This window comes from Macaca fascicularis, chromosome 14 (genome assembly GCF_037993035.2).
Source record: "Macaca fascicularis isolate 582-1 chromosome 14, T2T-MFA8v1.1".
Lineage (NCBI taxonomy): Eukaryota > Metazoa > Chordata > Mammalia > Primates > Cercopithecidae > Macaca > Macaca fascicularis.
In genome coordinates this window covers 92,629,429-92,647,896 of record NC_088388.1, presented here as the reverse complement: position 1 = coordinate 92,647,896, position 18,468 = coordinate 92,629,429, and the positions used below count along the sequence as shown (strand labels likewise).

At 40.6% G+C, this 18,468-nt stretch overlaps 1 pseudogene; it reads left to right on the top strand.

The window, feature by feature from the left end:
• Positions 1 to 1,642: 1,642 nt before the first annotated feature.
• LOC123568709 (methyltransferase N6AMT1-like) lies at positions 1,643 to 2,280 on the top strand (annotated as a pseudogene).
• The last annotated feature ends 16,188 nt before the right edge of the window (positions 2,281 to 18,468 follow it).

The window sequence follows — 18,468 nt, the reverse complement described above, 5'->3', positions numbered from 1 at the left end:
CTGGATTGCTGTCTTTGATAAGATAAGCTAAATACATATGCCCAACTAGTGCAAAGTCCAATACTGCATAATTATCCAGTATATTTGGTTGGCACAGGCTAGCAAAGCCAGGTGATTTAGGTCAGAATGTATTTTAGATTAAGGTCATGCTGGAAACCCACAAAGACTTATGGGCCAGATTGAAACATTCAAATGCCACCAACTTCTGTTCTGGCCCACTAAGAGGTTGTTGAAGCCTTACATGATTAACTATTTGCTCATAGCAATGGGTGACTAAAAAGGTGGTAAAATGATGTGGTGCAGTTTCCCCGGCACCTTTACGTGTAGACTCTGCCTGTGACTTCTTTGGTTTACATGGTATTTAATTTACATGGTATGTTGAATCAAACACAGGTCTTTTTGTGAATCCTCCAAAAGGGAGTTTTGAGGTTGCTTGAAAGGCCTTCCATCACTTACTCGATTATCTGGAGGCTCTCAACCTGACTGGTATTGTGTTTTATATTTGGTAGTTTAAATAAAGGAAGGCCCCAGGAGCCTGGAATGCCCTATGATGCCAAACTGAGTTATACTCCTCGGCTCTCTTCTCTTAGCCTCTACCTTCAGGTGACAGAAAGGCCATGCCTTAGCAATCAGGAACAGTATGATAGGCTGAATCATGTGCCCCCTCCCCAAAGATGTCCATGTCCTAATGCTTGGAGCCGTTGCATGGCACCTTACCTGGCACAAAAGTACTTTGCAGATGAAATTAAGTTACAGGTCTTGAGATGGGGAGATTATCCTAGATTATCCAACTGGGCACTAACTGCAGTCACCTGTATCCTTTTAAGAGGGAAGCAGAGGGAGATGTGACACTGACAAAAAAGAAGGCGAGGTGGCCACAGAGGCAGAGACTAGAGTCATGCAGCCACAAGTCAAGGAATGCCCAGCAGCCACCAGGGCTGGAGCGGCAAGGAATAGGTTCTCCCCTGGAGCCTCTGGAGAGAGCGTGGCCCTGCCAACACCTTGATCTGCAACTTCTTTCCAGCCTTCAGAACTGTGAGAGAGGAAGTTCTGTTGTTCTAAGCCATCAACTTGCTGTAATTTGGTATAGTAGCCATAGGAAACCCATGCAAACAATGAAGTATAAGCGGGGAGAGAGGAAGATCCTTGGTCATGCCAGGACCTGCCTCAAGTTAGGAAGTGTAGAGAATATACTGTGGTCCAGGACTGGCCTCCAAAAGAGCCTCAGACTGACTGAGTCCAACACAAAAAATATTTTAGTGGGGAAAAAAAAAAAAAAGAATGTGAGCCTGAGACTGATGGTAGGAGTTTGGGGACTTCACAAACCTTGGGTTATACCCCAAACTACAGACTGTCCATTCACTCAAATCTGGGGTTGTAGGTGTATAAATTGCTAAATGCTAATGGTCTGTGGAGGGGTGTATTTATCTGGCTTTCCTTTATCTCAGCTTTGCTTTTATCTGACAGAATTTCACTGTCAGAGTTATTTTATCTATTTCCCCTACTCTGTTTTTGGTGGGAGACTTTTTTACAGCATGGTTCTTGAAATTGCATAACTGAATACTGAAAATCTTCACAAAACCCAGCATCTTGCTAGGCCTTTTGGGCAAAAAGAAAAGCCTGGCATCGGCAGTGAAGGAAGATGGCAGCCCAGAGCTTCCCCACGCAATTGCACGGGCACGTGGATGGCGGTGCCTTCAGCAACGTGTATGAGCCCGTGGAGGACGCGTTTCTGCTTCTGGACGCTATCCAGGTAGCAGCTGCTGAGCTGGCGGGAGTGGAAATATGCCTGGAAGTAGGGGTCTGGTGTAGTATCTGCATTCCTAGCCTCTATGATAGGTCCTCAGGCTTTGTACATGTGCACTGATATCAACCCTGAGGCAGCAGCTTGTACGCTAGAGACAGCAAGCTGTAACAAAGTCCACATTCAACCAGTTATTACAGATTTGGTCAAAGTCTTGCTAGAGATTGAAGGAAAAAGTTGATCTTCTGGTGTTTAATCCCCCCTATGTAGTGACTCCACCTGAAGAGGTAGGAAGTCACAGAATAGAGACAGCTTGGGTTGGTGGCAGAAATGGTCGGGAAGTAACGTGCAGGTTTTTCCCCCTGGTTCCAGCTCTCCTTTCACCAAAAGCATTATTCTATTTAGTTACCATTAAAGAAGACAACCCAGAAGAAATTTTGAAAATAGTGAAGACAAAAGGTCTGCAAGGAACCACTGCACTTCCCAGACAAGCAGGCCAAGAACCTCTTTCAGTCCTCAAGTTCACCAAGTTCTAGCATACAATGTGTGCCCAGAGCTACTGGAAACTGAATGCATTTAGAATATCTTGAAACTGAAGTCATTCATTAGGTAAAAAGGAATTTTATCAGAAATTTGTCACTGAAAAAAAGGTAGAAAGGTAGAACATTCCCTTTCACTCAGGCCTGTGTAATTATTTGCACAAGTACAAGTAAATATGTATATTATATTTATAATTTGCATTTTAAATATAAAAGTTATGTATGAAATATTTATTTCAGCATTATTTAGTAAGGTGACAGAATTGATCTGGCAAATGTCTTTTTTTTCATACCAGTCCATAAAGGCAGTCTGCTTTCAGATGGCAGGGCCAGCAATACACCTTCATTGTCCGGTGTATATAAACTCTCCAACTCCATGTCATGATTTAGTTCATGGGGATATTGATTGCCTTTCCCTTCCACAAAATATTACACTGATTCGTTATATTGATGACATTATGTTGATTTGACATAGTGAGCAAGAAGTAGAAACTACACTAGACTTAGTGGAAAGACATTTGCATCAGAGGGAAGGAAATAAATATGACTACAATTCAAGGACCTTCTACCTTAGTGAAATTGATAGGGATCCAGTGACATGGGGCATGTTGGAATATTTCTTCTAAGGTGAACAATAAGTAGTTGCATCTTACTGCACTTATAGCCAAGAAAGAAGCACAATACTTAGTGGGCCTGTTTGGGTTTTGGAGGCAACATTTTCCAATTTCATTATGATACTCCAGCCCATTTATCCATTGACTCAAAAAGCTGCTAGTTTTGAGTAGGGCCTAGAACAAGAAAAGTCTCTGCAACAAGTCCAGGCTGCTGTGCAAGCTACTCTGTCACTTGGGTCATATGATCCAGCAGATCCAGTGGTGTTTAAGTGGCAGTGGCAGATAGGGATGCTGTTTAAAGCTTCTGGGAGGTCCCTATAGGTGAATCTTGGTTTAGGATTTTAGAGCAAAGCCCTGCCATTACCAACAAATAACTAATCTCTTTTTGAGAAACAGCTCTTGGCCTGATACCGGGCCTTAGTAGAGACTGGTAGTTGAGGAGTCACCAAGTTACCTTGCAACTTGAGCTGCCCATCATGAACTGGTTGTTATCTGAGCCACTAGCACACAAAGTTGGATATGCACAGCAACACTCCATCATCAGATGGAAACGGTATACACATGATTGGGCCTGAGCAGGCCCTGAAGGCACAAGGAAGTTACATGAAGAAGTAGGCCAAATTTCCATAGTCCCCACTTCTGCTATCTGCCTTCTCTCTTCCAGCCTGCATCTGTGGCTTCGTGGGAACTTCCCTACGATCAGCTGACAAAGAGAAGACTTAGGCCTGGTTTACACAGGGTTCTGTATGATATGCAGGTACCGCCCAAAAGTGGACAGCTGCAGCACTACAGCTCATCTCTGGGCTATCTTGAAGGACAGTGGTGAAGGGAAATCCTCCCAGTGGACAGAACTTTGAGCAGTCCCCCTGGTTGACTTTGCTTAGAAGGAAAAATGACTAGATATTCAATTATATGCCAATTCATAGGCTGTGGCCAATGATTTGGCTGGATGGTCAGGGAGTTGAACATAACTGGAAAATTGGTGACAAAAAAATTTGGAGATGAGGTATGTGGATAGGCACTGAATGGGCAAAAACGGTGAAGATATTTGTGCCCCATGTGAGTGCTCACCAAAGGGTTAGCAAAGAAGGATTTTAATAAAGTGGACAAGATAGCCTGTTCTGTGAATACCAGTAGGCCTCTTTCTCCAGCCACCCCTATCATCACCTAATTGTCTCATGGATGAAGTAGCCATGGTGACAAGGATAGAGGTTATGCATGGTCTCAGCAACATGGACTTCTACTCACCAAGGCTGACCTGGCCAAGGCTACCTTTGAGTGCCCAGTCTGCCAACAGACACCAACACTGAGCCCCTGATATGATACCATTCCTTAGAGTCATCAGTCAGTTGCCTAGTGGCAGGTTAATTACATTGATCCACCTCCATTGTTGAAGGAATGGTGTTTTGTCCTTACTGAAATAGAGCTTACTCTGGATACAGATTCACTTTCCCTTTGTGCAATGCTTCTACTAAAACTACCATCCGTGGACTTAGAGAATGCCTCATCTACGACCATAGTATTCCACACAGCATTACAAGGAACTCAGTTCACAGCAAAAGTGTGGCCATGGGCCCATGCTCGTGGAATTAACTGGTCTTACCATGTTCCCTAATATCCTGAATGAACTGGCTACATAGAGCAGTGGAATGGCATTTTGAAGACAGTAGTAGCACCAGCTATATAGCAGTGCCTTGTAGGGCTGGGACAAGGTTTTCTAGAAGGCTGACTATGCTCTGAATCAGCATCCAGTATATGGTGCATTTCTCTTATGACTGGGATTCACAGATCCAGGAATCGAGGGGTCAAAATAGGTGGGACACCATTCGCTATTAGCCCTAATGACCCACTAGTAAAATTTTTGCTTCCTGTTCCCATGACTTACGCTCTGCTGGCCTAGAGGTCTTACATAGGGTGGAATGTTTTCCACTGAGAGACACAATCATGATTTAATTGAACTGGAAGTTTAAGACTGCTCTTCAGCCATTTGGGCTTCTCATGCCTCTAACTCAATAGACAAATGAGTTACAGTGCTGGCTGGGTGATTGTTCTACCAAGTAGAAACTGGACTACCCTGAATGGTGGTAAGGAAAACTATGTCGGAATACACGAGATACCTTAGGGCATCTCTTTGTGTTACCATGCCCTGTGATTAAGGTCAGTGGAAAACTACAATCTAATTCAAACAGGACCACTAATGACCCAGACCTTTCAGGAATAAAGGTTTGGGTCACCACTGGGTAAGTGCCATGACCAGATGAGGTGCTTGCTGAAGGCAAAGGGAATACAGAATAAGTGATGGAAGAAATACTAGCTTTGATCGTATGACCAGTTACAGAAACACAGACTGTGATTGTCGTCAGTATGTCCTCCATATTTTGCTATGACTCCATTTTCTGTGTGTGTAGCATTGTTTTCTTTCTTCTGATTTCCTTATTCTGTAACATAAGCTGCATTGATTTTATAGCATAGTGTTTAAATATTGTTAATTTTTAAAACTGGCTCCAATGTTCAACCTTGATTAATTTTACATCATAGTATTTAAGTTATGGGATGATATCTTAAATACTATGAGAGAGTAAATATCATATGAAGACTTTACCTTCTCTTCTGGGAAATGGGTTGGTGTGTTTCTGGTAGAATGCTGGATGGTTAATCATGTTAGATGGAATTATGACCTTGTTATTGTCTTTATGTGGCAGTTATGTATGGTTTAAGGAGATGTGTATGGGTGCCAAGTTGATAAGGGTAAACTTGTGATGGTTAATTTTATATGTCAACTTGAGTAGGCCACAGGGTGCCAGATATCTGTTTAAATATTATTCTGGAGTGTCTTGAGTGTGTTTACGGAGGAGATTCGCATTTGCACTGGGGGACTCAGTAAAGGAGATTGCCATCCCCAAGGTGGGTGGGCATCACCCAATTTGTTGAGGACGTAAACAAAATAAAAGGCAGAGGAAGGAAGAATTCACCCCTTAAAAAAAAGAAAAGCAAAGCCTGGCATCCTGGTTACCTGCCTGGTTGGAGTAGACCTCCTCCCTGAGCCGTGAGCCGTGCTAGGAAGTGGTGTGCCCCTGGGGCAAGAGGGCAAATGATCCTGGAGCACCGTGGAGAAGAACTACCTGGCCATCCCCGGGGTTACGCAGAGTCTGGATATTAAATAACGTGTCTACTATGCAGAGGCTCTAACTTCTGACAAGAAGCCACTGGGGAAGCATCGATATGCTGCTCACAATTAGGGGCTGGTGGAAATCCAGCCGAAAGGAACAAAGTGATTCTGAGGACAAAATAGCTCAATCAAGTGAAAACTGATTTCAAACCTGACATCAGCCTGACAGTAGCAACTGGGTTCTTATTATTATCTGCTTTTGAACCTCAGTAGGAGAACTTGCCTACCTTTGATACTGTAAGCAGGATCCTTCATGTTTAAAGATTAAAGCAGCTTTCTGGCTTGTTAGAAAGAAATCGCATGGGAATGGGTTTCACAGCCGGAAGCTGAGCTCTCTCAAAAGGATGTCACTCTGCAGCAAGATTATCTCCCCCTTCCATGAATACCAAAAAAGCCCCTGATTAATTCTTTCCATTAGGAGCCCCATGTCCCACTACTGTTAGATTTAGGATTGAAACAATATAGTCTGATTACCACTGTGTCCTGTGCAGTTTAGATTGTAAGTGTGAGATGTGAAATGTAAGAATTTTTTTTTTTTTAACATCCTGTCACTCCAGATGAGAATATACTTTGGAAGTGAAATTAGAAACAATGCAATGCTGATTAAGGACTAGGACTCTCACACAGCCCACCGTGACAAGATTTTGATTGGCATTATGTAATTAAAGGGTACTTTAAATGGTTGCTAAACATAACGAGCTACAAAAAGGTGCAGAAGAATAATTTTAACATAGGAATTTTTAAAAAGTTATTCTCATTCATAATATGTATAAAACACCTGATCGAACATATAAAATTAAATCTGTAGGGTGTGCTGAAAGGGTTATATTCCACAGTTTTTCTTGGAATATATTTTTCGTTTACATGAAGGGTTATATTCCAAAGTTTTTTGTGGAATATATTTTTCGTTTACATAAAGCAATACTTTCTTCTTTTTAGATGGAGTCTTGTTCTTGTTGTCCAGGCTGGAGTGCAATGGTGTGACCTCTGCTCACTGCAACCTCCGCCTCTGGGGTTCAAGCCTTCTGAGTAGCTGGGACTACAGGTGCCCGCCACCACATCCTGCTAATTTTTTGTATTTTTAGTAGAGACAGGGTTTCACCATGTTGGCCAGGATGGTCTTGAACGCCTGACCTCAGGTGATCTACCCGCCTTGGCATCCCAAAGTGCTGGGATTACAGACATGAGCCACTGTGCCCAGCCTTACATAAAGCAGTAATTTAAGGCACACCGTATTTACAAGAAATTGCTAGTTAATGTGTATAAATCATTAGGGAAAAGGGGAAGTTTTGAGATATAAAACAATATTTTAGAGGATAAATACCAATATGCCTTGATTTATCCCTCCTGCGATAGTATTTACTGAATATAATTAAAATAATTCAAATTTTTAATTGTTTTACTGTCCATAAATTATCCTCAAACAAAATGTTTAATTGTTAGCTAATTTGAACATACTAATATGGTTGGGGGGAGGTTTGGTCTGAGAGAGGGGAACAGAAACAGCCCCAAATGCTTCCTCCTGCTCCCTAAGCAATACTTAAAATCTTGAAGGCCCATTTGCAAAAGCACCTCATTTGCAATGTCACTAGGGAGTTACCAAAATGCAGAGAAAAGTGTGTTCTAAAGATTGAAAAAAATTAAGTTGATTTGAAATTTTTCTCTTTTTTTTCCCTAATCCCCAATGTGATAGTATGATTTAACATCTATATTTATGAGTTATTAGTGGACACACACAATTTGTTAGTGTGAGTTCTATGTGTTTTTGCCAGAAAGACCACTCTTGATGGTCAAGCCCAAGGCTTTTTTGCCAGAAAGACCACTCTTGATGGTCAAGCCCAACAACTACTTGTTGTCCATGCTTAGGCTCACAAGCTGAGAGAAAGCTGCTGGAATCAGGGGGCATGCATCCTCCGGTGGCTCCTCCCAGGCACTCTTAGGTGACTGGTGCTTCCCTTGCAAATGCACTTACAGAGCAGCAGATCTTGTTAATTATTTATGTAACCAACCTGAACTTTCTCCTTTGCCTCTTTTTGAATTTAAGGAATAGATGGAACTGAACTGATCTGACTACAAGTAAACAGGCATAGAAACTCCTGATTGGCATTATTAGTCTTCACTAAAGAGAAGCACAGCAGGGCCCTCTTAAATGTCAGGTTGAGAGCGTTTGACAAACCTGGACAGCCCAAGAGAAAAATGTTGCTAAATGAGTTCACAGCAAGCCCTTCACATTCCTACTTTCTCCTATAAATTGCTTTGCAACAACGGGAGAGGTGGAGAAGACCTTTATTCCCATCAGATCACTGGACTCTTTGTCAGGACTTGGTTCCATCCTGACTCTGTGATTAACTATGGTGACAATTCAGATTATTGTCCCCAAGGGGCTCACTGGTTTTTCAGCATTAGCAGTAAACTCTGTTGTCTCATTCAGCAACCCAATCACCCATGTAAAAGGCTCATACTGCAGGTAGGTGTAGTGGGAGACAAAAGAAGTGTGAGCCTCAGGGAGTACTGAATCTGCTTGAGAAGATTAAGCATACACACAGTGTTTATTCACCACTGGAAGGGAGGAAGGAAGGAAGAGGGAAAGGAAGGAAGGAAGGAAGGAAGTAAGGAAGGAAGGAAAAATTTTGGAAAAATTCCTGCTCTGCTTTTTATCTCTGTTCATTAAATTGAATTGTCTAATAATTTATTAGAGGTTCAACCTTTAATTTTTTTAAACTAGTGGATTATTAGCATTTTAAGAAATCATATTTAATATCTAGTAATGAGGGTTCAGAATATTACACTACCATATCTTAGTATCTATTAAGCCAAACCAGACCAAACCAAACTGAAACAGCAAAGTATTTTTATTTATTTATTTATTTATTTAATTTTTTTAATTATACTTTAAGTTCTAGGGTACATGTGCACAACGTGCAGGTTTGTTACATATGTATACATCTGCCATGTTGGTGTGCTGCACCCATTAGCTCATTATTTACATTAGGTATTTCTCCTAATGCTATCCCTCCCTCCTCCTCCCACCCCACAACAGGCCCTGGTTTGTGATGTTCCCCACCCTGTGTCCAACTGTTCTCATTGTTCAATTCCCACCTATGAGTGAGAGAACATGCGGTGTTTGGTTTTTTGTCCTTGTGATAGTTTGCTCAGAATGATGGTTTGTATCTTCATCCATGTCCCTACAAAGGACATGAACTCATCCTTTTTTATGGCTGCATAGTATTCCATGGTATATATGTGCCACATTTTCTTAATCCAGTCTGTCATTGATGGACATTTGGGTTGGTTCCAAGTCTGTGCTATTGTGAATAGTGCCGCAATAAACATACGAGTGCATGTGTCTTTATAGCAGCATGATTTATAATCCTTTGGGTATATATTCAGTAATGGAATGGCTTGGTCAAATAGTATTTCTAGTTCTAGATCCTTGAGGAATTGCCACACTGTCTTCCACAATGGTAGAACTAGTTTACAGTCCCACCAACAGCGTAAAAGCATTCCTATTTCTCCACATCCTCTCCAGCACCTGTTGTTTCCTGACTTTTTAATAATTGCCATTCTAACTGGTGTGAGATGGTATCTCATTGTGGTTTTGATTTGCATTTCTCTGATGGCCGGTGATGATGAGTGTTTTTTTCATGTGTCTGTTGGCTGCATAAATGTCTTCTTTTCAGAAGTGTCTGTTCATATCCTTCACCCACTTTTTGATGGGGTTGATTTTTTTTCTTGTAAATTTGTTTGAGTTCTTTGTAGATTCTGGATACTAGCCCTTTGTCAGATGGGTAGATTGTAAAAATTTTCTCCCATTCTGTAGGTTGCCTCTTCACTCTGATGGTAGTTTCTTTTGCTGTGCAGAAGCTCTTTAGTTTAATTAGATCCCATTTGTCAATTTTGGCTTTTGTTGCCATTGCTTTTGGTGTTTTAGACATGAAGTCCTTGCCCATGCCTATGTCCTGAATGGTATACGGCAAAGTATTTGTAAAGAGGGGGACAACAGCCCAGCAGAGATAGCATTTAGTTACACAGTACTGCAAATGAGCACTTCCTAAAGTCACTGTTTCCTCCTTTGGCATTTCTCTAACTTTGTTGAATGAGAAAGAGGACGAGCTTCCAGCAGGAAAGGAAGAGAGCCATAGACTGGCATTTGATTGAAATATAATTCCTTAATAATTTTTTGAAATAATTTTAAATTAGTAAAAAAGATGCACTAATAGTTAAATGAACTCTCATATACCCTTTATTTCTTTCCTAATCCCTCATTCCCTAATGTGATATTTATATTTTACCACCTTTGTCTTTCATGCTTTCTCTAAATGTATTTATACATTTAGGGTTTTTTGTTTTTGTTTTAGTTTTAGGAGGCAGGGGCCTCGCTATGTTGCCCCTGCCTCTTAAAACAAAAAGAGGGACCTTGCCATGTTGAGGCTAGACTCAAACTCATGGGCTATAGGGAACCTTTCGCCTCAGCCTCCCAAGTAGCTGGGACTACAGGTATGCACCGCTGCACCTAGATGGTTTTTTTTAAACCTTTGAGAATAAGTTGCAGATATACCTCTTACTCCTTAACACATCAATGTATATGTCCTAAACACAAGGACACCCTCCTGTATAACCAGAGTAGTCATCAAAATCAGGAAAGTAACATTAATACAATACTACCATGTAATTGATATTATTGTATTAATTGGTATACATGTAAATACTACCTCAGAGCCCTTTCAGATTTCTCTGATAATCCCAATAATGCCCTTTATAGTTCCAGGATCACGTGTTGCATTTGCTGTCCTGAGTCTTTAGTCTCTTTAGTTGGGAATCCTTCCTGTGGTGTGCTGCTAAACTGCTTACGTGGTGGGGTAGGGAGGTCTGATTTGTAGTGGCTGCCAATTATTATGGTGTAAATATTCCCATTCTGGCTGATTTCAGGTTACCAGCTTTGTGGCACTGAACTGCACAGTTGGGAAGAGATGCACAGCATCAGTTTTCTAGAGTGGGGTGAGCCAGTACCAGCTGACTCCAATGCACCACTGACCGTTCCTCATTCTTCGATCTTTCCTTGTGTTTCATGACTATGTTTGCTTTGTTTGTTTGTTTGTTTTACAAGTACAGAACAGCTACTTTGTAGCTGGCCTTCAGTTTGGGTTTGTCTGCTGTTTCTTCACATTTATATTCAGTGTATGCCCTCTGTGGCAGGAATTTCACGGAAGTGGTACTGTGCTCTTTGCAGTGCCTTGTCTCAGGAGCATATGATGATGACTTGCCCATTACTAGAGATGTTCACTTTCTTTCTTTCTTTTTTGAATTTCACTTAGGTGTTAACTTTTATCACTTGATAAGATGGTGTCTAGCCAGGTTTCTCTGCTGTCAAGATAAAGAATATTTTATACCTTATTTAATAAGTAATTAATAGGCATTTTATGGAGAGACTACATTGAGACTATTTAAATACCCAATCCTCCTTAAACTTTTACCTACTGGTTTTAGTATCCATTGGTGATTCTTGCCTAGATCGATTTTTTCGATTACGGTTGCCAAAGAGTGATTTTTAAAATTTCACTAACCCTTCTAATATTGTTAGCTGTCATTCTACTGTAAGGTAGATACTTCCCTTCTCCTAATTTCTTTATTTATATTAATATGGACTCGTGGATTTCTATTTTATTCAGTGGGTTATAATATACTATGATTATTTGTTTTGATGCCAAAACATTGTGGATTTGGCTAAGTTGAGCCTCTTTGGGATGGTGTCCTTTTGACAGGTCCTCATCACTCTTGGATCAATTCCTTACTTTCTGGCACAATATATTCCAGTCATCTTCTTCTTTCCCTGTGTCAGCCTTGGAATAAGCTATTTTCCAAGGAGCCTTGGTTTCTTTGAGTGGAGAATGATATTTAGCAACCAAGATCTGGGCAGTTAGATGTGCTCATTCTTCTGTAGTTTCATTACTTCTAGGCCTTCTCAGAGCTAGGAAATATAGGTATACACACACACACACACACACACACACACACACACACAGAGACACACACACATTGTGGTAGACACAATCATGTACATCTCAGAGACTCCTTTAAGAGAGGACTTGTTGCAAAGAATTGCCTTGTCACACCTTGCCCGGGGCAGTCCACATCTTATACTAATTAAGAAAAGATTATAAAGGCTGGTCGTTTTGGCCCAATGAGGAACAATTCTGACAGGTCACACATGCTCAAGAATGGGGTTGGCCAAGGCTCTCTTGAGCCTGCATTGCCGTTCAAGTTCTTCTGCCCAATCTGTTTCCTTCCACATGTTTCGATCCCTAATAATACCTACACACCAAACTTCGTCTCAGCATTTGCTTCTAGAGAGCCCAATCTGCAACACACACACACATGCACACACATACACATCTATTTCTGTATTTACAAATATGTGAGTTCATACCAACACCTCTAATTCAAACCAATCACTGTAAGTTTGTTCTAGTCTTCCCTCTCCAATCATCATCAATACATTTACTTATTTTCTCCATCCCTCTGCATGTAGGTATCATGACCATGCAGGATGTCTCTTCATTCCCATCTCTACCAGTCTGACCACACACATGCTTGGCCCTGGTCCTGGCCCTGGCCCTGCTGACCTCACTGGCTGTGTTAGATGAATCTTCAGCACTGATCAAAAGGAAGGAGAGTTCAATTCATTTTATAAGACAGAGGGTTATAACATTTCATATAAGTAATACATTGTATTTGGTTTGAAAATATATTTCAACATTAAATGGTGCTTGTTTCCTTTTTAGTGGTGACTGAGGTCTACTAAAATTGAAATTCTGCATTATAGTTTCATCTTGTATCAAATGGAAAAGTGTTTTTAGAATCGGCATTTTGGCACATATAATAGAAAAGACACGTCAAGAGAAGGCTCTAATTACTTTAGGAAGTTGCTCCCTAAACATAGCAATCAGTTCTAGCTGAGACAGAAAAGTCTTTGCAGAGGAGGGGGGGTTTGAACTGGCATCTCCAGGATGTATTGCCTTTGAATAAATGAATCAGAAGTATACCAGGGAAGGAGAAAGATGGTAAGTGAAGTCAAGGAATAGGTAGAGTGGGTAAGAACAAGGAGTATCAGGTAACAGTGATTAGATCCATGTGGCAGAAAATATTCATGTAAGAATGTGGAAGATAAACCTGGAAAGTCAGGATCCTGACCATGCTTCAGTTTTTATTTTGCAGGTAATGGGTAGATACCCTTCATCCTTTGAATATCATGATAACGATGAGGCTGGCAGCATTGGTCAAGATGCACTGATGGGAGAGGGAGCAGTTACGCCATTACTGCAAGGGTTTGAATGCTGAAGATAAAGGAACTGGGGATGGGGGAGGGGGCAGGTGTAGCAGACAGGGTCCAATCAAGGAAGCAGACCCACTGTGAATACTATGGAATAGGGGTTTATTTTAGGAATAGACCTTATACTATTGTGAAAGAACAGATGAAAGATTTTCTTTTTTTTTTTTTTTTTCCCCAGATGAAAGATTTTCAAGCTGAGGCAGATTTGAGCAGAATTATAGGCTGAGAGGGAGGAGCCAGTAGAAAAAAGGGAGACTGATGATATATTAAAAAAGAACTAAATCCTGAAAGAGCCTGGAAAAGGTGAAAACCAAGAGCTCAGGAGGAGTGGTTACTCTCAGAAAGGAAGCAAGTATATTCCTTTCATACATACACTGTCCCCCCACCAGCCCCCAGCAGAGGAAATCCCAGCCCCCTCTATAGAATTCCTGCCCATTGTCTTCAGACTAATAAGCAGCATGCATTTTTACTTCTGACAATACTTCATAAGGCAATCGTATATTCTCAGATTAAAAATATAAGTCATTTGGCTTTTTACACAGCTTTTGCTTGTTAAACTTAACTGCACTGGAGGAATTAAATAAAGAGAAATATCTTACAACTCACTGGAAAAGGATCATCCATAGATGTCAGGGTTCTGATATTTTTATTCCCACTTTAAATTTAAAGACATGGGAGCTTGCTAAACTGGCTTTTTTATTTGGGGATTTGTGGAGTTAGCAAATTCTGCATGTCTTCAGTAAGATAATTTAGTAAGAAAGTTTGTGTATATCTTTCAGTGCAGGTGACAACATTCCAGTGAAGTATTTCACAGCGTGCAGAACACAGTCATTAATAAAGCAACATCCTCAACAGTCATGCATATTTCTTTTTTATAACAAGCATCTTGTTTGGTAATGGCAGGACAGCAGAGTGAATATCCTGCCACATTGAAATTCATGAAGTTCAATCCATTTTATGAAATGCACTTTTTGCTATGCTCTTTATAAATTGCTATCTATATCCTTATGACTTAGGGATTTGGGAAATACTTACCTGGTAATAACACTTTAAAATGCATCTCCCCTGCAGTATACCCATTATGCTGATTGAACTCAGAAATTCTTAAAATATAGCCTGCCTTATCTATATAAGTATAATTATCTGTGGAGGATGCCATCCTTAAAAGGTGTAGGGGGAAGGGAATAATGGCTTCAGTGGAGGATCATCCTGGGATTCAGCATCTTCGTAAGAGCAGCTAGGAGTACATGCTGTCAAAATACATTAGGCAAATGCAAAGATTAGAATCCCTCTCCTTTGTAAAATGAAAGACGAAAATGAATAAAGGGCATACCTGGCTTTGCTTTGGTTCAATTCCTTTCTCTGGGCTGCTCTGCCAAACCTTGCTTATTGAAACTAACTGGGGAGAAGAAATGTCTGACTTATGGAATGTTTTCAAAGAAACGCAATTTTTATACTCTTCAATACAAATAGTAACTCAAGCCAGGTGAAAATTTAGCCAGGTGAGTGTTCTGGGAGGGCCAGTTTTGTGACTAGAGCTGACAAGGGCTTGTAATTAGCATAGTGACTATGTATGCAGTAGGTTGATCCTTCTAAAGTGCTGTCTTTTAAGCACGTTTTAGTTTTCAGCATTCAATGTTCTTGCAACTTTCTTTACCTTAGTAACCTTTCAGAAGTAAACTTCAGTCCTATTTCTGTTTCATGCATTTAAAGTTAATGGGACTTCAATTAAGGAGGGTGTGTGTGTGTGTCTGTGTGTGTGTGTGAAGCCATTTTATTTTAAACAAAGGAAGGAGAAGAGGAAGCCATAAGTTATAGGCCGAGATGTCATGTAAGTTCTGAAGATGGGGATAAGGGCACAGTCTTTGGGGACATGAATTGATATTTTTCTAGTATATAGCATGTTTCAGACACTGAATTAGGAGATTTTGTATTAGAATCCAGGAATTCTGAATGCAGAGATTCTTATAATTAAATCTACTCAGCTAATTCTTAAAATGCCAAATATTCTCCCTCAAAGGTGTGTAGGGGCCAGGAGTTCCCCTTGCCCTCTGAAGTTTCGCTGAAAAATCAACTTGCAAAAGGCAGGTTAGTTGGAGATAAGAAATACAAATTTATTCAACATGTATACATAGGGGCCTTCAGAATGAAGACCCAAAGATACAGGGCAAATTGTCCATTTTTATGCTTAGGTTCAGCAAACTATGGACAGCCATGTATAAATATGATTAGACAGAAAGAGTATGATCTAATGCTAATAGAGTGAGTGGGGGAAACCCAGCAAGGCCTGTGTGTCCAGATTCTTCTTGGCCTTTCTGAGCATGCATTCCTTCCTTCTGGGTATGGGACAGAACCCTCTCTGGAATGGAAGTCTTACACCTATAGTCAAACCAAGTAGTCAGATAATTTATTTGTGGCCACTTTTTACACAGAAAGATGGAGGGAGGCTGGGTGCAGTGGCTCACGCCTGTAATCCCAGCACTTTGGGAGGCCAAGGCAGAAGGATCACTTGAGGCCAGGAGTTCGAGACCAGCCTGGGCAACATGGCGAAACTCTGTTTCTACTAAAAATACAAAAATTAGCCAGGCATGGAGGTGCGTGCCTGTAGTCCCAGCTACTCAGGAGGTTGAGGCACAAGAATTGCTTGAACCCGGGAGGCGGAGTCTGCAGTGAGCCAAGATTACACCACTGTACTGCAGCCTGGGCAACAGAAGAAGACTCTATCTCAAAAAAAAAAAAAAAAAAAAAAAAAAGAAAGGTGGAGAGATGGGGAGAAAGTTAGTTTATGGCTGACTTTGGGAAAAAGAGGTTCTGGTTTTGATGACCTGGGGAAGAGGGGTTTTAGTTTCTATGGCTACCCTTGGGGGAAAATTGGAGACAAGAGGGCAAAAGGTCAGAGAAAAACTTCTGTTTCCTAGACCTTCATTTTGGTGTACTGTTTTCTGAGCCCCAACAAAAGACACAAAGAGTCTTGGGACTAGCTCTTAAGATCAAAGAGTAATTAGGAATCATTTAGGTAGCAGCCTTAGCTAGCGGAAACAAAGTAGATAACCTAGAAGAAAGCCAAAAAATAAAATAAAATCTACCCCACCCCACCAAAAAATACCATCAACAAAAAGCCTCTGAGGCAAAATCAAGTACTAAGCAAATAAAACAGATGGCCTCACATCACATGTACTTTTCTTATACTAGAGCTTCATGAGTTTTTACTTAGAATGGATTTACTCTTATTTTAGACATAATTTTAACTGGACTGAATGGCTGGTTTCTTAGCCAGCTGGTGATTAGAAGCAACCTGTGCTGTCAGTGGCAGCTGTGATTGCTAATAATTTAATACTGAAGTAGAAGACATAATCTAATACATCTAGAAGACATCCAAACTCAATGCCTATCAATCCAGAGTCTTTGATGCAGGGAATAAACTGCTTCAAAAACCCCTAAACATATTTCTGTGTTATGGTACAGAAAAGTATGACTGAGTAATCAAGCAAAGATTAAGTTATGTAAAATGGACTCATATTAAAGTGGGAAAATATTTAAAATATTAAAATGTTTTAGGGCCGGGCACGGTGGCTCACACCTATAATCCCAGCACTTTGGGAGGCCAAGGTGGGCGGATCACCTGAAGTCGGGAGTTCAACTAGACTAGCCTGACCAACATGGAGAAACCCCACCTCTACTAAAAATACAAAATTAGGGCCAGGTGTGGTGGCTCACGCCTGTAATCCCAGCACTTTGGGAGGCCAAGGCGGGCAGATCAGGAGGTCAAGAGATCAAGACCATCCTGGCTAACATGGTGAAACCCCGTCTCTACAAAAAATACAAAAAAATTAGCCGGGCGTGGTGGCGTGCACCTGTAGTCCCAGCTACTCGGGAGGCTGAGGTAGAAGAATTGCTTAAACGCGGGAGGTAGAGGTTGCAGTGAGCCGAGATCGCACCACTGCACTCCAGCCTGGCTGACAGAGCGCGACTCCATCTCAAAAATAAAATAAAATAAAAATACAAAATTAGCCAGGTGTGGTGGCACATGCCTGTAATGCCAGCTACTTGGGAGGCTGAGGCAGGAGAATCGATTGAACTCACAAGGCAGAGGTTGCAGTCAGCCGAGATCACGCCATTGCATTCCAGCCTAGGCAACAAGAGTGAAACTCCATTTCAAAAAAAAAAAAAATTTAGGAGCAGAGTTTCCACTACATTTAAACTTCAATGATAAGAAATATTTTATTTGTGGCAATGCCAGCAAAACACTTTTCTTTTATTCACTATTTTCCTTAATTATTTACTTGCTCATTATTTTTACCTATCCTCCAACATTTGATGTGGCTGAGGTGTTACTATATTAAGATATTAAGGAAATACTGCAGTTTTATTTTTATTTTGTATTTTAGTTTTAAATTTTTCTTCTGGTTCACAACATTCCTTTGGAACCAATAGGAAATATTGCAGTTTTAGATACCTAATTTCCAACTTGATCTTAAATCGCTTATATAGGTCTAGCAGTTCTCAGGATCAGAAATGCAACCTGGGGAAATGGTTCTCTGATAAAAGAAAATTGAAGAACCTTGGATTGTCCATGAGAAATGAACCATAACCAAAGACAGTTTCTTTGAGAAAAGCTTCGTTGTAAGTGAATGCTCCTTGTCATTAATACACATCTTGTGCATATAAACAGAAAAATCATTGCAGCAGTGTTATAGATTCAAAAGAATAAAAGGAAAAGGAAACATGGGAGAGACAAAGAAGAAAGAAAAGGAAGAAAACGGTTAAAACAAGGGATGAGGGCCCCAAATAGAACAATGCAAGTACTTATCAATCTGCTTCTCAGCCCGGACTAATGTAAATTCTTCAACTGCCCCAAAATAATGCACCAACCCAAAGGTTGATGACCAGCCTGAACTATGTTCTAAGGCAAACTTTGCTTGAAAACTCTGTTTTAAAGTTCAGTTTCTGTCCTAAGGCAAACTTTGCTTGAAAACTCTGTTTTAAAGTTCAGTTTCTTATATAGATGTATATATATATACACACACACGCGCACACACACATCATTTGATGTATATATATGTGTATACACA